Raw genomic sequence first — 24829 nt, 5'->3', positions numbered from 1 at the left:
TTAGTCACCTACTGTTTTTTTTTCTTTTATTGATTTACATTTCAAATGTTATCCCCTTTCTCAGTTTCCCTGTTCAAAAACCCCTACCTCATACCCCCTCCCTGTTCGTCTATGAGGGTGTGCCCAACCCATCCACCCCTTCCAGCTTCCCTTCCCTGACATTCCCTTACACCGTGGCATCCAGCCTTAGCAGGACCAAGGGCCTCTCCTCCCATTGGTGCCCAACAAGACCATCATCTGCTACAGATGCATCTGGAGTCATGGGTCTGTGCATGTGTACTTTTTGGATGGTGGTTTAATCCATGAGAACTCTGGTTGGTTGGTATTTTTGTTGTTATGGGGTTGCAAACCCCTTCAGCTCATTCAATCCTTTCTCTAGTTCCTCCAATGTGGACCCATTCCAAGTTCAATGGTTGGTTGCTAGTATTTGCCTTTGTATTTGTCATGCTCTGGCAGAGCCTCTCAGGAGATAGCTATATCAGGCTCCTGTCAGCATGCACTTCATGGCATCAGCCATATTGGCCATTCCTTCAGTCTCTGCTCCAAACTTTGTCTCCATATCTTCTTCTATGAATATTTTTGTTCATTCTTTTAAGAAAGACTCAAGCTTCCACACTTTAGTCATCCTTCTTGAGCTCCATTTTGTCGATGGATTGCATCTTGGATAATCTGAGCTTTGGGATAATATCCACTTATCAGTGAGTTCATACCATGTGTGATTTATGTGATTGGGTTACCTCACTCAGGAATCACCATTTGGTGTTATTGCAAACTTCAGCTAGTGCCCAAGATGCAGTATCAGGAACCCCTAAACAGTTGCAGAGCATCTCAGCTTGTCATTACTGCATCAGGATTTGTCTACAATCTTCAAGATCCCAGATAATTCCTTAGTGACTAAAACCATTGTGCCTTTTAAGGTGCAGCTCTTTATATTCTGCCTGCAATAGGAAGTAAGATGTAAAATCTTAGTTCTTTCTTTGATGAGGCCTCTGGTTAGCTTTGCCACTTTTCATAACTTCATGACTTTGTGACTTGGAATGGAGATTCCAGTTGTAGGATCAGAGAAGTTATTGATCTATTAAACAATAAAGATGTCCTCTGGTATGTATCTGGGAGACCTTTATTCTAAGAATTCAAAGATGTACTTTTTGTGTGACTTATTTGTTTGTTTTTCAAGTGTGTGTGCAAACTGTGTGTGTAACAGTATTTTACTAGACAGGTGCAAATACTTGAAGTGAATTGAATAAAGTCTGGTGCATTGATTTCATTAGGGAAGCCTGACTAGGGTAAGCACGGAAAAGAACAGACATGGAGAAACATAGGAATATTGGAATTGTGTGAGCTGTGCCTGTTCTGATGGATCTGCACCAGCAATGCACCAACTTGAAACCTCAGTGCATATTTTATGTATAGAATGGTAGACAGCATTGGCTAGTCCTGGCAGGAGATCTTTGTAGGTGAGCCATCTCAGGGTTAGCCACAGGAAAAAGCTAACAGTTTTAAGTCTTGCACTGCCAACATTCTTAGATGGACCAGAGGTAGGCTTTGTCATTTCTCAGTAGCTTTAGAATACAGTAAAGCATTCGTTTCTCATATTTGTTTATTTGGTCACAGTAAATACTATTGTTCTCAGGATGCTTTTCATCTCTCATAATTTTTACCATATTCTTCCATTACTAAAACTGTAAATGAACATTGAAAATGTCAATAACAAAAAGTAATTAGGATAAACACTAATAAGAAATGTTATTTTACTATGCTTTCCCATTCTTTTCCATTTTATGTATTGGCTCATTTTATTTTGATAAGTATTAACATTAGTATTAACTTTCTAGAACACATCAGTGATTCACATTTCTAATTTATATAAGGTTCTGCCTTAGAGAAAGTCTATGAGGAATAGCAATTACATTCTGTTTAATAAAACACTATAATAGATTATATAAATTCTGGGTATATGTCATCACACATTACAAATATTCTTTCTAAATCATTATACTTTCAGATGAGCCATTAGACTTCATATATCTCTATTCCTTTCATATATTTGGTATTCTTCTATGATGACATCCTTCTTTGTTATTATTTGGAGGCTATTTTCATCACCAACCAACTTCAGGGGAAAGATGATTTTGAGAAAACTTCAGTCTGAATGAGAACCCATTTCATTTGTATATTATGTATATTTGGCAAGATAATTTTCTAGATTCATAATTTTGGCAAAATCATTTTTTTTTAATTCTAAATCTCAGTACACTGAAACTGTTGGCTATCATCCCCTTCAACACTAGTTAGTAATTATTTTTATTTTTGAACATTCTTTTCAGTTTTACTGTATTTTCTTTTATTTTTTCCCTAATTAAACATACCTTTTGGAAAATGGAGAGTAGATATTTTCATGAAATATAGTCTGATTAGTTTCCCCTCTGACAGTGCCTCACAGATCTTTGCTACTCACCTGCTCATTCAAATTCATACTCTTTCATTAACATACAAACAGGCACCAAAAATAATATAAGATATAATAAAAACAAACAATATCCTGTGATGTTCAGAGTTATTTTCAATTCTTTCTTCAGCTCTAATGAAATATGGAGTTTCAGCCTTCGGTATCATTATTATTCTTAGATTATTAGGCTATTGACAGAAGTGTGAAAATCACAAATAATTTCTTTGTGAATATTTTATCTCATCTGCAAGAAGCTTCAAGTCCACTAGAAATATTTTCTGCATTCTTGCTCCTTAAAATATCTGCCAAACTGTAACACTACTTCTGTGGGTTAGACTACACTTTGTCAATAAATCATACAAATATGGGCATTTTAAAATAGCATATTTCATTTAGAATAAACATTCAAAGTTTACACATATTGCACAGCATATGCATATCAGGCATCAGTACATCATGCTTCTGAGTAATATTCTTCACTCTCAGTATACTGTGTTTTATTTGTTCATTAACAATTGAACATTCAGGTTATTTCTATATACTATACACTATATCTAATACCTGCACATTTTACATGGTCTGTTTTTACTATTTAATTTATAAATTACATCTATGGGTATAGGCCATCCCAATTATAATCTTAAATTTACCTATTGTTGTTTTAATGAATGATTTGTAAAAGTTTATATGAATTTGAGATTTGTGTTGATTATAGACACATTAACATATTGTACTAACTTGATAACCTCTAAAATTCAGAATTGAGATATGTTGTCATGCTGACTGAAGCAAATATTTAAAAAATAGTGACCATTTTCTGTGCAAGAGACACCCTGGAGTTTATAGTTATGATATTTTATAAATAAAGAGAGCTCTTTTCTACAATTCTTTTAGATAAAGAACCATGGCTAAGATAGGTACTCCATAAATGATCGTGCATGAACATATTTGTGACTTTGAACCTACTGGGGTGATCCCTTCTAGAAGACTTTTGCTATCTTTAACAACACAGAATTGATTTTCACAATGAATTGCATCACAGAAAAAGTGACTGGTGGCTACTTTTAATAACACTTTATGGAGCTGTCTTGGGATAAGCCATCCTCCAACACTTATTTGCCCTTGAGATTTAGAAGAAATCCTATCTCTAGTGCTGATAATTAGGAGCTAATTTAACTTGAGTTCAAGTTAGCTGTGAACAAATGGATTAACAAGTACCTTATTAAAATTTTAATTTACATTTCATTTATCACATTTAATAGAATCTCTTGTTTTTTTTTCACGGTTAGGGAAGTCATTAATTTCCTAGATAGCTTTGGGTCTATTAATTCCAAATATTTTGTTGCTAGTTTTCATACTTAGGACAATTTATTATACAAAGTAACATAAAAGTTCATATACAAAACACAAAATTTTAGTCAAAGACCACTTAATAAATTAACAAATTTAAAATATTTATGCTTGTATGCATTATAAATTTTGATACCACAGAAAGAATGTTCCATTAAGATAATTTGAGGTTATTGGATTTTTTACACTATTTTTTGATAATGAACATTTTCATGTTAGGGTAAATAGTTGGATTTCAGCTCATATTAGTTTGAATTTTATTATTCATAGTGCTTTATGTCCTAATAGTATAAGTATTTTCAAAATTTCCATACGATAATGTTTTATTCAGAGTTTTGTTTTCTTGTTTTTTTGTTTTCTTGTTTTCTCATGTAGTCAATTTTGGTCTTTAACGAACTGTTTTAATCAAGGCTGACTTTGCACTTCTGATTCTCCTGCCTTCAGCTCCCATGTGCTGGTGTTACTGATATGTACTCAGTCACACCCAACCTAGTAATAACTTTTACAGATGCACACTTTCACCTTGATACATATTGGTACAGACAGTTACAATGCCATAAAATTTATTTTCTACATTACAGATGTATCCCAATTAATACAAACAAGGGATAGAGGAAAAAATGTTGCAGACACAAATATAAGAAAGATAATAATAAATGTATATAAGTTTTCTTTATGTTAAAATAGTTTTACTCAAAGTCTAGCCCCTGGAGTATGTTATTTCATCACTTGAATATGATTAAAAGAATAATCTATTTTCTGATTTGTTCTTAAAAGTGATTTTAAATATAATATCTGAACTCTGTTGTGTTTTATGAAATAGTTGATGACCCATTTTCATAATGCCAATCTAAGCACTTAAAGAAAGAATTCTATTCACCTTATAGCTTTCTGTACAGGGCAAAAATATGTATATATTTAAAGGTCTGTACTCCATTTTCAGAATTAGTATCCTGTCAAGATATTTTTCGATTAGATCATTAGAATAGTAAAAGGTAACATTTTCTTAAGATGAGACAAGTGATCTAATTTTAATGACAACTACTGTTAATGTCAGAAATCCAGATATAGTTTATAATGCTTAGTAATTACAGCAATCTTTCTCCTCCATTACTAATTATTTCAAGAGAAAGAGGTAAAAAGCTTTAAGAATGGGCATAAAAGGCAGCTATATTGGATCTCTTTTTCTTTCAAAGAAAATAGCTTTCAAATCATTCCATTAGCTGTCATCAGAGTACAAAAAGAATTAATCAAAAATGACATCAATTTCTAGGGCCTGCCAAAACCTCGTGAGAAAAACAATCCCATCATAAAGAGAAAGAAATTAAAGGTGCTGTCCTTGATTCCATAAAGGGATTTGACTCTTCTCCCCTGTATATTTGTATTTGTGTTATACAGAGTTATACATGAGGTATATGCTTTACTTCCTGATACGTTGGTAGTGTCAGATATTCTATTTGATTAATATCTCATGCCTATTTTCTTTTCAAATAGCACTTTAATTAGGTTATTTTCTTGATTTGGATTATTATTCACTGTCATCTATGAAATTATTAGAATATTGCATTTAAATTGTATGAATTACACCAGACAAGCAAAGCATGTACTACTTGAAAACCAAAAGGAAAATGGAAGCTGTATTACAAAATTTTATAATTTTTGAGGAATCTAAATGAAATATTTGAAGTTCTAATTTAGTATCATTTATTTTGTGGTTGTTTTCAAGTTTTTAATAAGTAATAACTTTTCAATTTTAAAAATATGTAAATGATGGTATGCTTTTTGGGAGAGGAAGGGACTGGGCTCAAGAGTAATGGTCACTCAATCTTAAAATCCAATGGAAACAGCACAATGATTTTTCTTAAATGCATTTGAGAGAATTTGACTTCATATACATAGACTTTATTGTGAGTGAGGTAACAGACCTGTACAGACAAGCACTATAAATTCTCCTATTTGTGGTTCCTAGCACAAACTCTTCAGATATGGGCATATAGCATGGAGTAACCACAGAAACCAGAAAGTGTTTAGGGGGAGATAACAAGATACAGGTAATTTGACGTTGGTAACAGAATTTAGAAAGAGTGGTCTCCAACTGGGTGGAGAGATGATGGACAAACAACACTGTAACATTTAATAAAGCCAGAGGAAACCATATTATTTTATATATCTGAAATTCACCCAATGCATATAAATATTGTAAGTAAATAAATATGTATAACACACACACACACACATACACAGACATTATAAAATCTTAAAGAATGTTATTCCACTTGGGCTGACAATATTACTCACAAGCTCATGGACTGATACCAGGCAATAGGATATACATATGTCATGAGGGATCGACCGTGGTCCTTGATTGATGAAGACATTGCACACTTTGGACACAAGACTCAGGTGGTTTAAGGGAGATCTGGTCTGTGGACCTTAGAAAAGGAGGTATTGCTGCCACTTTTCTCAGATAGCACAAATTCTTACTACATTTACAACTTATCCAACAGACAATACTAATTACTACACATCATCAAAGATCCATCTCTGTACAATAAGTGGAGACCACCACAGAGAGCCAGAAGTGAACACAGTTCAGAGGTCATCAGATTACGGAGAGTTTTGTTCCAATGGATGCCTGTCCTGTACCTATGGTTCAGCAAGGACTGGGAAAAAGAGAAGGAAAGTGTGTAAGACATAGAATACTAGAAAGTTTACTGCTTATCTGCTGCTGTGAAAAGGCATGGGCAAAAAGGAGCTTGGGGAGAAAAGAGTTGACTTGCTTTATGCTTCTGTTGATTATGGGTGGAATTAAAGAAGGGACTCGAGCAAGTCAGGTTCTGAAGTGAAGAACTGAGTCTGAGATGATGGAGGAATGATGTTTACTGCCTCTTTTCTGACGGCTTGCTGATCCTATTATTCCTCGGAAGTACCTGCCCAAGTATGGCACTTCCCACAGTGTGCTGGGCCTTCTCATATCAATAATAAATCAGGAAAGTATCCTATGGATTTATTTACTTTATTTACAGACCACCCGGGATGCAATTTTTTCAGCTGAAGTCCTTTCTTTCCTGATTATTCTAGTTTGTGTCAAGTTGCTGAGAACTAACTAGCACATCTTACTTCGTATACCCTTGGGGCAAAGTCAAATGGATCAGAGACATTTAGGGAAAGAAGATTCATATGTTAGATAAAGTTATCAGCTATCACCTTTAAAAGTCACGTAACAGAGGGAAATATTACCCTTTCTCTTTCTGAAACTTGTTTTGTTTATAAAGGAACCATTGCATTTTTCAAGGCTGCTCATGTACAGATCTATCATGAAAACTATTATGCAAAAAAATGAGAAACCATGTCTTGGAAGAATAGGCAATGAATTCTTTACTCTCTGTCACAGGAATGTAAGAAACTCCCTGGAGAATTGTCTCCCAGCATGGCTCTAAAAATTTGTCTTTATTGAGCATTTTGCTGGGAGCATTTCACTTTTAATTGCTTAGAATTTTATGTTTCTTCCTCAGCATCTTTGCTAAGATACACCCATTTTGGTCTCAATGTACTGTGAGTCTGGTTGTTCTGTGAATCATAGGGATGGTATGAAATGATCACCACCTTAAAGTAGGAGCAACTCATTTCAATTACATGTAATTACCCTTAGAAAATTGTCTTGAAAGACTAATCTTACATTGGTGTGTCACTTAATTACATATCACCAGTGACATGAAAAATTTAAAATATTCTATAAATGTTTCTCGAAGTAAAAAAAGAGAAACATTTCTTACCCCAATATTATCAAAAGCAAGTGTAGATCACACACACACACACACACACACACACACTTGTTGTGTCTCTACTTGAGAAACTCCAATCTTTGCTCAAACCTGCCTTTTCCTCTGGGGAAAACTGTGGAACTCCTATGGTTCATTCATTGGCCACTCTGTTCTTGGCCAATTTCTTTGCTTCACTTGGTGCTTCTGAAAGCCTTTTCTCTCTAGGGATTTCCAATTCATTTTCTTCTTCTTCTTCTCAGGTCCTACACTATTAACTTTTTTTATCAGTTTTTCCAGTATTCTCTTTTATCTTCATATTATATTCAAGTCTTTTGGTAAAATCTTCCATTACTAATGATTTTGGAAAAAGAAAAAAATATGCATTTGAGAATATTAGTCACAATCATAATGTGGGAACCAACTGAGATCGTCAGTCAGTTAAAGAACCTACAAAATTGCACTTAGGTATCCAGCAGAACTGTCAGCGAGTCTGCATTATCCCAGGGCTCTCTAGGTCAGGGTGAAGAACAAATCACTTCTTTTACTGGGCAGCCATCATCTCATTCTCAGCTCTCCTGTCCACTTGTTGTCTGTGCCTCCCTGCACTGAAAGGTCAAGCTTCACCCATTTTGTCACTGTGGGAGGCCCTTTCCTTTCCTCTGCCTTGATTATTTATTTCTTTTTCCTTTTAGGGCACATATTTCATGATTCTGTCTTTTTCTTGTTTTATTACATTCACAAGAAGTTTTACTCTGGCTATCAGAGGCACACAAGTATACAGTGTGATTAACTTGCTTAAAAGCATTGAAATTTAATAGCATGACTATACCTTCTTAATCCACAGACCAGTTAGTACAACTTTCTCTGAGCATATTTAGTGTATAGATGGACATTTGGGGGAATCTGGTGAATTTGATGAAGGAATGAGTTTCTTTTCTAGGATGATTTCTTGTGGTGTCAGTCTTCACTCTGACTTTGAATCCAAGTACTTTATTTTGTCTCTGCTCCAACCTATGCTCTTGCTTATGTCTTCTTTTTCAGATGGGCTAATCTCTACTGAAGCTCTACCTTCTCCAATAAACTTTCTTTGGCAAATTCCCCATGCTCCCTGCAGACGAATGAAAGGATACTTTTAATGAGTCTTCTGTGGCTATACTACTATTTGATATTTTTTAGCATAGTAATTTTTTATTCTATTTCACTGCTTATTTCTAGAATGCTGATGATAAGCTCGTTATATAATTATGTTTTGCTTCCTGAGAAACTTATCATTATGCATGGTACTTGATATTTAATTGGATACTGAATAAATGATGATGTTTTACATACATCATCTAATTTTCCAGATGACTCATTAATAGGAAGATCATGGATTCTGCTCCTCATTTTGTAACGCTGAAGGTGGAACCCATTAAAACAATCCATATTTGACTTTTTATGTCTTGGTTCTACCTGAACAAAACCTAGGTAGACATACCTCTCTTTTATTTAAAATAGGAAATTTGGATTTCTGGGGATCTTGCCTATGTATGTAATTATACTGCCTTAAAAAAATCACACTAGTAAATCAAGGTCTCTAGCTAGACCTCTGAAACCCAAACATATTTACAGCAACTAGGATTGGAATTAAAACATTTCTTGATAAAAACATTAAGGATGATTTCTTAGAAGTTTGGTAAGAAAAAAAGATTCAATAATAACTATTTAAATGTTTATTGAATACCTACTTTTTGCCTACAAGATCTCCATAGTAGAAATCAAATATGAAGATAATATTAGACTGAGGAAAAGAATAGCATGAATCCTGCTAGAATCCTATCTCAATAGAATTCTGGTTGCTTAAGAAATAGAATAAAGGTATTTTAATAGATTATGTTTATTTAAAAGCCTTATAATATATTCTGGATATGTTATGGAAACAACATAAACATAACATCAAGTTAATAAGTGGTAGAATGCCTGGAGAGATAGTTCAGCAGGACTTGATACTTTTGAGAGGATCCGTTTAATCTTAGCACTGGTGTCAGGTAGCTCAACTTCCTGTAATTTAATTATGATATTATCCAACACATTCTTTTTGCCTTTCCAGGTACCATGAATGTGGTATATATTTTCACAGATCTACTCCTCTCAGGCTCTTGAACAAGTTGTACTATTTGGCAGTAGAAAAGTTACCGTCAGCCACACATTGCTACTCTTTACACTAGACTGTGCTTCTCCTTTGCCTTGAACTGTTTGTGTTTCAGTTTCAAGCCCTTCCCCATGTGCTCTCTGCCATGTGACAACTGTCCCAATTCCTGCATCTGTACTTATACATCTCTACCAGTTGGAAATTACAAGCATCTGATTATGTTTTATCAAAATATGTGTGGAAAACATCATGCCATCTTTTGGAACAGGTACAACAGGATCATAATTTTCCACTGAATGAAAAAAGAGTATTCATTTTGATAGTCGTATAAACAGGTAGGCAGGATTGGGTTTTGTAGATGTAGGTGTGAAAAATAAGAGCAGGAATTCAGCTTTTTTGTCTCTAATTACCAGTTAGTGAAGACTAGCCTGTAAAAGAACCTTAAAGCATTAAAACTGGAGCACTGGTCTGTTCATAGATTTTAAAGGGAGTTTAGTATAGAAATATAAGCCATACTTCCATCAGTTTTCAAATGGGAAACCAGAAGAAAGACTGTCAAGGAAAAAAATGGGATGCCATGATGCCTAGGTTGAAATAATAAAAGATGTAGAGATGATGGTATGATAGTAAAATGCTGAGCCATGGTCAGTTGTACCTGCTGGACTGTCTCTACAAAAGCAGGTAGCATGTTACAGGTTAGTTTTTCAGTATGAATTTGAAAAAAAATTTATTTGATTTAAAATTGCAATCCAGATTCAAGCAATTTGATTCTAGCTCCCTCATGCTAACATATTAGTCTGCTTAAACTACTAGCAAAACATTATTTATTAATATTTTAAAACAGATTTTCCCCAAATACTTCTGAATGCTACTAAGTCTAAGATCAACATGTTGGTTGTCTCTACTATTTGGTAACTGATTTCTCTATGGTCTATAGACAATGGTCTTCTACTTATACTTAGGTACACGTGTGAGAGATGAGAAACAAGAGACTAAGAGAGAGAGAATGATATGTGTGTGTGTGTGTGTGTGTGTGTGTGTGTGTGTGTGTGTGTATGATATGGAAAAAATAAGTTTTCTACTTCTCATAGAGCCATCAATCTCATCTTACGGATCCTATCTTCAAATATTTATCCTCAATCAATTACTTCTGCTCTGTCTGAATATTATCAGCTTACAATAAACTGTGTCAGTACCAATATTTGAGGGATACTATTTAGTTCCGAACATTTTGTACTTAGGCCTTCCCTAATGTATGCCCTTAATGCTTTCAAAATGCCACTCCATTAGTCATCAAAAACCTTAATTTTCTCCAGAGTCAAGATTCAAGTCCAAAGTCTCATCACCTAAACCAGATATGAATAACACTTGAAGGTCCTATAAAAGTAGAATTCTTTTCTGCTCATAACCTGTGAAGCACAACAAGCTCTAGGTTTGTAAAATACATGGAGCACTGACAGGTAGGACCAGCCTCACCTCTTAAAAAGAGTAATATAATAGTCATAGGGTATGTCTTCTGGGAAAATAACAGATATTATTCTGAAAAGTAGAGAAATGGGCAAAAAGAATTGTTCTTAAAAAAAATCCAAAAGGAGTGCAAACCACCTTAGGTGATTTTTATTAAATCTTAAGTCAATTATCCTCTTAGCCAAAGTACAGAGATAAGTGTCTGTTCATTCTGAAACTGGACACTGTCCTCCTCTAAGGCTCAGGACACCCTGCATAAGAAAGGATAGAAGAGACAGAGGGTCAGGAGTACTGCCCAAAATAGTATAATCTGTACATGAAAGAGGTTGCTCCTACAAACTCTCAACAACTCTAATTGGCTTCACAAGGTCTTCATGAAATTAAGCAAGACACCATTCCAGTAGACATGAAGGAAGGGGTGAAAAGGCCTGTGGAGTTGAGGAACTATAGTCTATTATTGGATTCTAGGGAGACACAGTTTTCTTCATAGGCATGTGCCCTAGTAATTTGCTATGCCCCAGAGGGCAACCATGCACCCATGTGCATACAGGCACCACTAAAGATGCTATAAAGTGTATAATAAAAATGATAAAAGTGTATAAAAAAGTGTAAAAAGGAGTGAGTGATTGTGAGGAACGAGGCTGGACTATGGTCAAAATGACTTTCATTGACCTAAAATTTTCAAAGAATAAAAAGGAAGAGAATAACCCCTCTATCTCAGGTCCAGCAAGTAGCAGAAGTCTTTAAAAAAATTGTAAATTTTGTGTCTAAGTTGCTGTCTATTCCTTCTCCTGGATGTTCTAGCTCACTCTAAATGGCACAGATCTAAAACCTCATCACTCCTGATGGTGACCCACTTCCCATAGCACACGACCCTCACATACAATGTTCAGAATCAGCTTAAAATTTACTGAAGGTTCTGGGAAGTACCTTAAGTACTACAAAGAGTCATGAAGCCCATAAAACATTGAATAAAATGCTGGCCATTTTGTTCTTAAAATGTCCTGTACCCAATGGCTCTGGAGATGGATCAGTATGTAAAAGCATGAAGAGCACACATTGCTACAGTGGGATCTTATCTTCAAAGCAAACTTTCCATTTTAGGTATAGGAGTCTCTGTCCACTTCTGCCTCTCTGCTCTGGAACAATCTTTAACCAAGAAGATATGTCCAATTGACATTATTTGTAAAGAAAAAAATAAATTTTCTCCAATGGAATCTCTCTGGGTAACTAAATATATTTAAGGCTAGGCTTCATGTCAACAGTATATGACCAACACAAAATAAATTCAATGGTATTTTTGTAGACATTTTGTGTCATATTGCTTTGTGTGTACATCTTTTGTATTATTGGTCTTCTGCTTGTATATTGTGGTTTCCTATTTTGTATTTTCTATGTGTTCTGTTTTTATGTGCTTCACTTTCTTTTGGTTTTTCTTTTTAAAAAATTTTCATTTGTTTTTTGTTCTTGTTTAGTTTTACCTGTTTGTTTGCTCTCTAAAAGAGAAATTGAAAAAGTGTATGGACTTTGTGTGTGTGTGTGTGTGTGTGTGTGTGTGTGTGTGTGTGTGTGTGTGTGAAATATAGGAGCAGTCAAAGGAGTTGGATGATCAGTATATGCTGTATGAAAAACATATTCAATAAAAGGGTATAAGAATAAACAAACCAAATAAGAACAAGAGCAACAAAACCACAGTGGCAAGAACAAAAGTGTTCCAAAGAGACAGAGCTCAGTGCTAAAACACTTGACTAACCTATTATGAAGTATGATCATAACTGCCTGGGAATAATTGTATAGCAAAATGTAAAAATATATAGTATGTTTATGGGTGATACATTTCTTTTATAGAGTAGGAAATATTAAAAATAGAATAAAAAATGGAGATCTCTGAATTTTATTTTCATTAGGAATGTTGTATTTTAACCCACTTACTATTGGCTTAATTTTTCTTATTATTTATTTAATAATATACATATACAGACATTATTACAAAAAGAATGCCATGTAGCAAATTTACTAATCATTTATCTATGTAAATTTAGACAATATATTAAATTGTCTCAGTAAGCCTTCTCACTTCATTACTTATAACAAGCACTTGATATTAAAAGTAAGCATCACTTATTCATCCTCAGTATGCAAGATTGCTTTCAATTTTTGCTAATATGGAGGATATTTTCAACAAGTCCTCTAATGTGTTGCTTATAAATAAGCACCATTGTTCTTAAAATCAACTCTCAAATATTAGCTAGTTACATCAAAGGGAATTTGTTGCTGCATTTGAATAGTGTTGCTAAAGTATTTCAGGCACCCCAGACAGAGATAAGCCTTAAGGGGGCCTTGTACTCTAAGCAGATTGGAGACTCCAAAGGGTCTTCGACACAGTGCATCTGAATCAGAAGTTATTTACAATGGCCAAAAGGAGGTGAGAACCTCAAGGGAATTGCCTAGGGACGAGGACAAGGCATGTATTTTTATGCCTGCTTCCTCTTCCTACTTATACTGTACATAAATCCTTGAAGAAAATAATCTTGCTACTTGCAGTGTGTTGCTTTTTCCTTTTCTTTTTGATTTTATTTAATCTTTTTTTTATACTCCAGATTTAATCCCCCTCTTTGTCCACCCTCTTCGTCCACTGTTGTACATCCCATACCTCCTCCCAACCCGCCCCCTGTCTCCACGAGGATGACCCCACCCCATTACAAGCCACACCTCACCAGGCCTCCCCACTGGGAGATCTCCAGACTCTTGAGGGTTAGGTTCATATTCTCTGACTGAGTCCAGACCCAGCAGTCCTCTGCTGTTGGGAGCCTCATATCCTCTGGTGGATGCTGCCTGATTGGTGGTCGATGTCTCAGAGATCTCAGGGGTCCAGGTTCATTGAGACTGTTGGTCCTTTTATAGGGTTGCCCTCCTCCTCAGCTTCTTCCAGCTTTTCCCTAATTCAACCACAGAGGCCAGCAGCTGTTGTCCATGAGTTGGATGCAAATATCTACATCTGACTCTTTCAGGTGTTCAGCTGTTGGTTGGGTCTTTTGGAGGGCAGTCATGATAGGCCCATTTTAGTGACTCCATACCTCAGTAATAGTGTCAGTTCAAGACATCCCCTTGAGCTGGATCCCACTTTGGGCCTGAGTCTGTACTTCCTTTTCCTCGGGTTCTTCTCCATTTTTGTCCCTGCAGTTCTTTCAGACAGGAACAATTATGGGTCAGAGATTTTGCTTGTGGAATGGCAATCCTATCTCTCACTTGATGCTGATGTGGGTTTTTCTAGTTTCCTCTCCCTACTGTAGGGCATTTCATGTAAGGTACTCCCTTGGAGGGCTGAGAGTCTCTCGCCTTCCAGGTTCCTGGAACATTTTGGAGTGTCTCCCCTACCTTCTCCTTCCTGAAGTTGCCTGTTTCCATTCTTTCTAGGCTTCAGTCCTTTCCCCCACCCAATACCTGATCATTTTCCCCCTCTTCCCCTCCCTGTCCACTTTCCCACCCAGGATCCTCCTTCTGTGATTGCTTTTTTGTGCCTCCCAAGTGAAATTGAGGCATCTTCACTTGGGCCCTTTGTCTTGTTAACCATTTTGAGTTCTGTGGACTGTATCCTGGGTTTCTGTACTTTTTTTTTCTCATATCCACTAATTAGTGAGTATATAACATGCATGTACTTTTGGGTCTGAGTTACTTCACTCAGGAAGATATTTTATTGTTCCATCTATTTGCCTGCAAAACTCATGATGTCCTTGTTCTTAATAGCTGAGTAGTATTCCATTGTGTAAATGAACCACATTTTCTGTATCCATTCTTCTGTTGTGGAACATCTGGATTGTTTCCAGCTTCTGGCTATCACAAATAAGGCTGCTATGACCATAGTGGGACAGGTACTTCTGTGGCATGGTGGGGCATCTTTTGGGTATATGCCCGAGTGGTATGGCTGGGTCTTCAGGGAGATCTATTTTTAATTTTCTGAGGAATCTCCAGATTGATTTCAAGAGAGGTTGTACTAGCTAGCAATCCCACCAGCAATGGAGGAATGTTTCTCTTTCTCCACACCTTTTCTAACATATGTTGTCACTTGAGTTTTTAATCTTAGCCATTCTAATTGGTATAAGGTGGAATTAAAGGGTCATTTTGATTTGCATTTCGCTGATGACTAAGGACTTTGAACATTTCTTTAAGTGCTTCTCAGCCATTCAAGATTCCTATGTTGTGAATTCTCTGTTTAGTACTATAGCCCGTTTTTTTATTGTATTGTTTTGTTACTAGTTTCTTGAGTAGTTTGCTGATTTATTCTATTGACTATGTCCATTGCCTTACAGAAGCTTTCCAGTTTCATGAAGTCCCATTTATCAATTCTTGATCTTAGAGTGTGAACCATTACAGTTCTGTTTAGGATATTTCTCCCTGTGTCAATGAGTTCAAGGCTCTTTCCTATTTCCGCTTCTATTAGATTTAGTGTATCTTTTTTTTTTTTAATTAACTTGAGTATTTCTTATTTACATTTCGAGTGTTATTCCCTTTCCCGGTTTACGGGCCAACATCTCCCTAGCCCCTCCCTCTCCCCTTCTCTATGGGTGTTCCCCTCCTCATCCTCCCTCCCCCCATTGCCACCCTCCCCCCAACAATCACGTTCACTGGAGGTTCAGTCTTAGCAGGACCCAGGGCTTCCCCTTCCACTGGTGATCTTACTAGGATATGCAATGCTACCTATGAGGTCAGAGTCCAGGGTCAGTCCATGTATAGTCTTTAGGTAGTGGCTTAGTCCCTGGAAGCTCTGGTTGCTTGGCATTGTTGTTCATAAGGGGTCTCGAGCCCCTTCAAGCTCTTCCAGTTCTTTCTCTGATTCCTTCAATGGGGGTTCTGTTCTCAGTTCAGTGGTTTGCTGCTGGCATTCGCCTCTGTATTTGCTGTATTCTGGCTGTGTCTCTCAGGAGAGATCTACATCCGGTTCCTGTTGGCCTGCACTTAATTGCTTCATCCATCTTGTCTAATTGGATGGCTGAATATGTATGGGCCACATGTGGGGCTTATGTTGAGGTCCTTGATCCACTTGGACTTGAGCTTTGTGCAGGTGACAAATATGGCTCTATTTTTATTTTTCTACATATACACAGCCACTTAGACTAGCATTGTTTATTGCAGATGCTTTCTTTTCTATTGCATATTTTTTGGCTTCTTTTCAAAGATAAAATGTCCATAAATGTGTGGTTTTATTTCTGGGTCTTCAATTCTATTCCATTGATCAACTTGTCTGTCTCTGTACCAATACCATGCAGCTTTTATCACTATTGCTCTGTAGTATAGCTTAAGGTCAGGGATGGTGATTCCCCCAGAAGTTCTATTATTTTTAAGAATTGTGTTTGCCCTTCTTAGGTTTTTGTTGTTTGTTTTTGTTTTTTTTTATTTTTTTGTTTTGTTTGTTTGTTTGTTTGTTTGTTTTTCCTTTTCCAGATGAATTTGAGGATTGCTCTTTCCATGTCTTTGATTGGGATTTTGATAGGGATTTTCTTGAATCTGTAAATTGCCTTTGGTAGGATGGCCATTTTTACTGTAAAACCTGCCAATCCATGAGCATGGGAGATCTCTCCATTTTCTCAGTTCTTAGGTTTCTTTCTTGAGAGACTTGAAGTTATTGTCATATAAATCTTTCACTTGTTTGGTTAGAGTTTTCTCAAGATATTTTATTTTATTTGCATTTATTTTGAAGGGAGTTGTTAGTGTAATTTCTTTCTCTGCTTCTTTATCCTTGGTAAAAAGAAAGCTACGGATTTATTTGAGTTGATTTTATATCCAGCCACTTTGGGTAAATTATTTATCAGCTGTAGACATTCTCTGGTAGAATTTTTGGGGTTGCTTATATATACTATCATATCATCTGCAAATAGTGATACATTTACTTATTCTTTGCCAATTTATATTCCATTGATCTTTTTGTTATCTTATTGTTCTAGCTAGAACTTTTAGTATTATATTGAATAGATATGGGGAGAATGGGCATTCTTGTCTCCAATTTCAGTGGGACTGCTTCAAGTATCTCTCTATTTAATTTGATATTGGCTATTGGTTTGCAGTTAATTGATTTTATTACGCTTAGGTATGGGCCTTTGCCTTCTTCTTCTCTCTCTTTCCCTAGTTTGTCTTCATTGTCCCCCAATAAATCTCTCCCACATGGAACTGTATTGCCCTGGTGTGCTCTGTCTGGACACCAGCCACGATTCTATCACAACAGTGGTGAAAATGATGGTTTTATGTGTTCTTGGATTCAGTTTGCAACAAATTTATTGAATATTTTTGGATTGGTATTCATTAGGGAAATTGGTCTAAAGTTCTCCCTTTTTTTTTTTTTTTTTTTTTTTTTTTTTTTTTTTTTTTTTTTTTTTTTGTGCCCTTGTGTGGTTTAGGTATCTGAGTAACCGTGGCTTCATAGAACAAATTGGATAGTGCTCCTTCTGTTTCTCTTTTATGAAATAATTTGAGGAATACTGGTATTAGGTCTTCTTTTAAGGTCTGGTAGAATTCTGCTCTAAAGCTGTCTGGCTCTGCAGTCCTTTTTTTGCTGGGAGATTTTTAATGAATTATTTTCTTAGAGGATATGGGCCTGTTTAGAGAGTTTACCTGGTCTTGACTTAAATTCAGCATGTGGTATCTGTCTAGAAAAATCATAGATTTTTCCAATTTTGTTGAGTATAGGCTTTTGTAGTAGGATCTGATGATTTTCAAACTTCCTTGTTTCTATTGTTATCTCTCCCTTTTCATTTCTGATTTTGTAAATTTGGATACTGCCTCTGGTTCCTTTGGTTATTTTGGCTAGAGTTTTACCTAGTTTGCTGATTCTCTCAGAGAACTAGCTTTTGGTTTTGTTCATTCTTTGAATTGTTCTCTTTGTTTCTATTTGGTTAATTTCAGCCCTGAGTTTAACTATATTTTACCTTCTGCTTCTCTTGGGTGTTCTTTCTTCTTTTTGTTCTAGAGCTCTCTGGTGTGCTGTTAAGTTACTAGTGTAGGATCTCTTTAATTTCTTTATCTGGGCACTTAGTGCTCTGAATTTTCCTCTTAGCACTGCTTTCATTGTGTCCCATAAGTTTGGGTATGCTCTGTCATCATTTTCACTGAATTCACGGAAGTCTTTAATTTCTTTATTTCTTCCATGACCTCGTTATCATTGAATAGAGAGTTGTTCAGCTTCCATATGTATGTGGGCTTTCTGTTGTTCTTGTTATTGAAGTCAAGCCTTAGTCCATGGTGATCTGATAGGATACATGGTATTATTACAATCTTCTTGTATCAGTTGAGGCTGTTTTGTGTCCAATTATATGGTCAATTTTGGAGAAGGTACCATGAGGTGCTAACAAGGTGTATTCTTTTGTTTTAGGGTGAAATGTTCTATCAATATCTGTTGAATCAATTTGGTCCATAACCTCTGTTATTTTCACCATGTGTCTGGTTAGTTTCTGTTTTAATGACCTTTCCATTAGTGAGATTGGAGTGTTGAAATTTCCCACTATTATTGTTTGAGGTTCAATGTGTGTTTTGAACTTTAGTAAAGTTTCCTTTTGAATGTGGGTGCTCTTGCATTTGGGTCATAGATGTTCAGAATTGAGATTTTCTCTAGTGGATTTTTCCTTTGGTGAATATAAAGTGTCCTTCCTTATCTTGCTTGATAACTTCTGGTTGAAAGTCTATTTTACTAGATATTAGGATGGCAACTCCAGCTTGTTTCTTGGGACCATTTGCTTGGAAGACCTTTTCCTGTCCTTTACTCTGAGGTAGTATCTGTTTTTGCTATTGACAAAATTTTTTTCTTGTATGCAGCAAAATGTTGGATCCCATTTGCATAACCAGTCTGTTAGGTTATGTCTTTTTATAGGTAAGCTGAGTCCATTAATATTGAGAGATATTAAATACAGATATGACTGTTAGTTCCTGTTATGTTTCTTTTTGTAGGTAGCATTATGTGCATGTGGTTCTCTCCTTCTGGTTTTGTTGTGAGATGATTAATATCTTCTCTTTTCTTTCTTGTGGATATCCTCCTTGTGTTGGAGTTTTCCTTCTCATATCCTCTGTAGGTCTGGATTGGTAGATAGATACTGTTTGAATTTGATTTGGTCCTGGAATATTTTGGTTTCTCCATCTACGTTGATTGAGAGTTTTGCTGGGTATAATAGCCTGGGCTGGCATTTGTGTTCTCTTAGAGTTTCTTCTGGCTTTTAGGATCTCTGTTGAGAATTCAGGTATAATTGTGATTCGTCTGCCTTTATCTGTTAGTTGCCCCTTGTCCCTTGAAGATTTTAATATTCTTTCTTTGTTCTGTGCATTTAGTATATTGATTTTTATGTGCTGAGAGCATTTTCCTTCCTGGCCCCATTTATTTGGTGTTATATAGGCTTCTTGTACATTTATGGCCATCTCTTTCTTTTGGTTGGCAAACTTTTCTTTTATGATTTTGTTGAAGATATTTTCAGGTCATATGAGCTGGGAATTTTCATTCTCCTCTATTCCAATTATTCTTAGATTTGGTCTTTTCATTGTGTCCTGGATTTCCTGCTTGTTTTGGGATAGGATTTTTTTGTGTTTTGAATTTTCTTTGACAGTTGAGTTAATCTCTTCTGCAGTATCGTCTACACCTGAGATTCTCTTTTCAATCTCCTGTATTCTGTTGGTGATGGTTACATCTGGAATTCCTGACCTCTTTCCTAGGTTTTTCTTTTCAAGGTTTGCCTCCATTTGTGTTTTCTTTATTTTTTCTACTTCCACTTTTATGCCTTGGACCAATTTATTCAATTTTTCACCTGTTTGATTGTGTGGTCCTGTATTTCTTTAAGGGTTTTATTTGTTTCCTCTTTAAGGGCTTCTACCTATTTACCTGTGTTTTCCTGTATTTGTTTCAGTGAGTTATTTATATCTTTCTTAAAGGATGATATTATCTTTATGAGCTAGGATTTTAGATCATCTTCCTAATTTTCAGATATGTTGGTGTATTCAGAGCTTGCTGTGGTAGGAGATCTGGGTTCTGATGATTGCCCACATATATTGACTTCTGTTGCCTATGGTCTTGTGCTTGCCTCTCACCATCTGTTTATCCCTGGTGTTTCCTGAGATAGGTAGCTCTATCTGTCCTTGGATTGCAACAGGTCTCCTAGTAGTTCTGAGACCCAGAGAAGCTGGTGATCTGTTTTCCTGACTGCAGTTGATCTCCTAGGAGGTCTTCAGACTGTTGGTTCTTCAGAGGAGAAGCCAAGCTGTTGTTCTGTGTGAAGCTGTTTTCCAGGAGGGCATACAGACTGTGGATTTTGTTTTTCTGTGTGCAGTAGAACTCCAGGGAGGCTTTCAGTCAGTTGGGTCAGTTGCCCTGTATGCTGTGGAGCCCCCAGGATGTCTTCAGACTGTGGTGTTGGTTGCCCAGTTGCCTTGTGTACAGAGGAATTCCTGGGATGCCTTCAAGCTGTTGTGTCTTCAGGGGAGCAGACAAACACTTTCTCAGTTGCCCTGTGTGCAGTGGATCTCTTGGAATGCCAGTTGCCCTATATGTAGCAGATCTCCTGAGAAGCCTCAGGCTACGGTGTCTTCAGTGTAGCAGACTAGCGAGCAGTTTGCCCAGTCAGAAAGCACCAGCCATAAGATGAGTGGAATTTGGCAGGTGAGGTTTTTGGGGACTGATGGATCTCTAGTCCACTGGGACTCAGCAACAGCTGTGGGATTTCAGGAAGGTTCTTACCAGATGGCCTGAGTGCAGTAGATCTCCTGGGGTGTCTCAGGCTGTGGTGTCTTCAAGGGAGCAGGCTAGCCCCTGCAGAAATCAAGAAAGCACTGGCCGGAAGCTGCAGTCTGTTTCAAATGTTCATTCTCTTCTCTCTCTCTCTCTCTCTCTCTCTCCCTTTCCTCCCATTGTCCGTTGTCCTCCCTGACTTGTGATTTTCATGCTGGGCTTTATAATACATACACAAGATGTACTTCTTGGTTCAAGCAGTTTTAAGAGCTCTTTAAGTTTAAAGTTTAATTTTAGTTAAAATATCTTTTGCTTTCTGAAAAATTGTGAAGTGTGCAAATATCACTTATTCTTCCAGTGACAAATTTAAAAGTAAATTAACAACCTAGAAATGTGGAGAGGCATTTGTGTGAAGTGGCACTAGACAGTCGATGTCAGTGCAGCCTATATAAGTACCTTCTAGATGAGGAAAATATTCCCCATGGTGTCAAGTGCCTTGGAGTTGCATGGCATCCTCCCCACTATTAAAGGGCCACTTAGTATGATGGGGTGCAATTAAGGCAGTGGAGCCTGGATAGTCTGAAAGGTGATTCTCTCCCAAAGTGCTTCATTGGCTCCATTGTGTGAATAATAGATAATTTCTACATGTGATGCTATCCTTAGTTATTTAGTAGTAAGGAAACACTTTGGTATAGACTACATGGGAAAAGAATTATATTTCTTCAGTACATTCTCAATTCAAATGTTCTGCAATCTTAGTCTATGTTTTTCTTGCTCATTCCGAAAGGCTTGCATAACAATACTATACTTCTGTGGTCTATTCTGGAATTTTATAGAAAAAATGATTTGGGGGAATTTTGTTCTGAAATTTATTTTTTTTCTTCTTACCTTTAAGAAAACCTTTCAGTTTGCAGTGTAAATTCATGGAAAAGCTACTATTTTTACCTAATGTCAACCCTAACAGATTTTCAATATATTGATAGTGACTATGATGATATTATTTATTTGCATGTTAATACTATCTTTAAAGAAAATCTACCTTGGAAGACATGGTACCCTCCTTACTATCATTGTCATTAGATGATTTATGTGTCTTTATATTTTAAAAACATTTATTTGGCTCCATAGATTTGGGATCATACCTTTTCTGTACTTAGAGATTTAACCTCTTCGACATTTTCTATGTAGGACAGATCTGATGCGCCTAATATACTAGCCATTTTATGGTTATACCTTCCATGCTGCTCTTGGTCATTGACACTATGGTTTGACTGCTAGGGAGTTGGGGAATGACGAATTTTGGGTGGTGGAGTTGCTGGAGATGATGGCCGGTGTCTTCACCTTGTAGGACTTGCCAAAGGTAATAACTACACGTTTTCCGAGGAGGGCTGGATGCCCTCTTAGGAGGCTTCTTTGGCGGTGACCGGGAACGATGAAGAGGACAACGAGCTACTTCAGACAGTGATGCAAAAGAACGCCTTCTTCATCTTCCTGGACACCTACTTTTCCTGTGCCTTGGTCGAGGAGACATCCATCTTGGTGGAGTTCTTCAGGGAGATGGCCATCATCTTGGGCTTAGCTGCCATCTAGGAAAGTATGACCTTGATCAGGATCTATGTCGCCGTCTTGGTCTAGTATGAGGAGGTGATTGAGAAGTGGTACGGGACCATGATTTGGAACGTGACCGAGATCTTGGTCGAGTCTTTTCCTTTTCCTTTTTGGAATTATTTTCTGCAGACGGTTCTTTGGGCTCTGGCTTGGGAGCTTTCAGGCTGTCACTCGTAGATGAAGCTTATTTTACTAAAGAGTCTTTCATTCTCACTAATGGTTCTGGGAGCGCTGGAGATTTCTCCTTTTCTGGGGCAGGGAAAGTCTCCGGCTCTTGGTTCTGTGATGGGGAGATCAAGAATGACTGCTTCTTCTCTCTCTCCTGACAGGAGAAGATCATCTTCTAGGAGAAGGAGATCTGGATTTGTGTCTTTTGGGGCTGCGAGACTACCCCCTTTTCTCTCTGCTGCTTTCTTTATTTTTTCCCCCTCATCCGTCTTATCTTTATCTTCATCTTGTTTTTTCAGGGATGCCTTTTTTTGTTGTTGTTCAGTTTGTCTCTGTTTTATCTCTTCCTTCTTCAACGCTAGGAAAGCAGAAGGGATTCCAGTGATATTTTCTTATGCACTTAACAGCAGGGGCAACAGTTCTCCCATGAATTCAAAGAATCCAAGGATCTCAGTTATTCTTTGTTATCCATGGCTTTGTAACCTCCAAATTTACTTTGCTCAGGTCCACCTTTTTTTCTAGGCATTCTGTGAATTTCAGATGCTTGAGGAGTTTCTTCTGTTTGTTGCTGAACCGAGATCATCCTACTCCTCATTTGTTCCATGGAAGTTTCCCAGGTCCATCTTGCTGCCTCATTCTTAAAGTAAATATACATTTTTTCCTATGAAAGAAAATATTCAAATATTAGTAAGATTTTAAAAAACACACTTTCCTCAAACTCTTAATATCTTAATCATTGCCCTTGTAAGATGCTAATTCAGATGACCTTTGCTTAGTCATGAACATCTTGAACATCAATAATGATCCTAGGTGAGCATTTGACTTCATACAAAACCATTTTAATTTAGTCCAAACAACAGGTGTAATATATATATTATATCTGTCTTACCATCTTAGGAGGTATTATTTACTTTAATTATTAAAACAAGAAGACCTGAGAATATTTTCTTCAACAAAAGTACAAATAAAAGATTAAGAAGAAACACCTTACTCTTCCACTGTGCTTAGTTATAAATTATGGACTCGTAACAAGAATGTTGCTGTAATTAGTCTCTAATTTAGTACTGGAAAATATTCAGGCAGGTTCATAAGGCATTTACTTATTTTTCCACATACATGTTGGTTGTCGACATTGGTGCTTTGAAATAGATTAGTTTTTTGTCACTAGTTATTATGTTAGAATCTTCACCTTCCTTTGACTTAACTTATCAGAATTCCAATAAAGATTTTAAAGTTTGTCTGCAACATTACTTTTTTTGGTAATAAACCTATGACCTGTTTTTTCTAACATTGTACATATTTTATTTTTCTTAACTTTTATGTGTATCCATAAATCACATTTCCAAATGGTAGAAACAAACATTTTAAGTAGAGTACTCTGAAAATAATACTAACTAAATATCTGAGTTAAATGTTATACATTCTTGTGACAAAAAATAGAGAGCAGGACTCTGTGACAAAACATTGTTTTTATAGGCATTAAAGACAAATTCAAATACCTAAACATGTTTCTAAAGCAACCCAAACAACATCTTCTGGCATAGGTTATATAACTATTAGAAGTCTGTCAACTACAGTGTCAATAACATTGGCTAAATAATGATCCCAATCCAAATACAAAACAAAGTAATAATGCTAAAGTAAAGTATTTCACTCATCTTTTAAAAAGGTGACATTGCTTTGAAATAGTTAAATAGTTAAATAGTTAAAATGAAATAGACAAAACAAGGAATTTCTAGGAGTAGGCATTGTAAAAGTGAATGGCAAAGGAGAAGAGGTAGACAGTAAGGTCAGCAGCAATCACAGTAGGTGCCCATCCTTACATAGCCATGTACAGGATCATATACACTGCATTCCACATGAGCCCAAGCATTAAGAATAGACTATCAGCTATTTGATTCTTAAGTTCATACACATGTATCTACATATGTATGAGGGATACTATAATGTAAATTTAATTGAAAGTTAGCTATTGAAATGTAAAAATTATGGTTTGTGTTAACCAGCAGTGACCAGAAAGGGGAAAATAAAATATAGAAAGTTCCACAATTCTGAGTGTATTCTCAATATTGTAGTCAATTTTCTACTGTCATTTCTTCTGAAACACACATACTGGCTAAAGTGATATTAATTCTTTTCATCATGTTGAAATGAACTATGTTTTGTTGGTACTGTTAGTTGAGATTTTTTTATTC

At 36.3% G+C, this 24829-nt stretch overlaps 1 protein-coding gene across 1 annotated transcript in view; it reads left to right on the top strand.

The window, feature by feature from the left end:
* LOC147996177 (uncharacterized) overlaps positions 1–24829 on the top strand; it is a 41696-nt gene that overhangs the window by 1156 nt on the left and 15711 nt on the right. The window lies entirely within an intron of this gene.

This window comes from Rattus norvegicus, chromosome 2 (genome assembly GCF_021556685.1).
Source record: "Rattus norvegicus strain SHRSP/BbbUtx chromosome 2, alternate assembly SHRSP_T2T, whole genome shotgun sequence".
Taxonomy (NCBI): Eukaryota; Metazoa; Chordata; class Mammalia; order Rodentia; family Muridae; genus Rattus; species Rattus norvegicus.
Note: the sequence above shows the minus strand (reverse complement) of the source record. Positions and strands in the feature narration are given on the sequence as shown.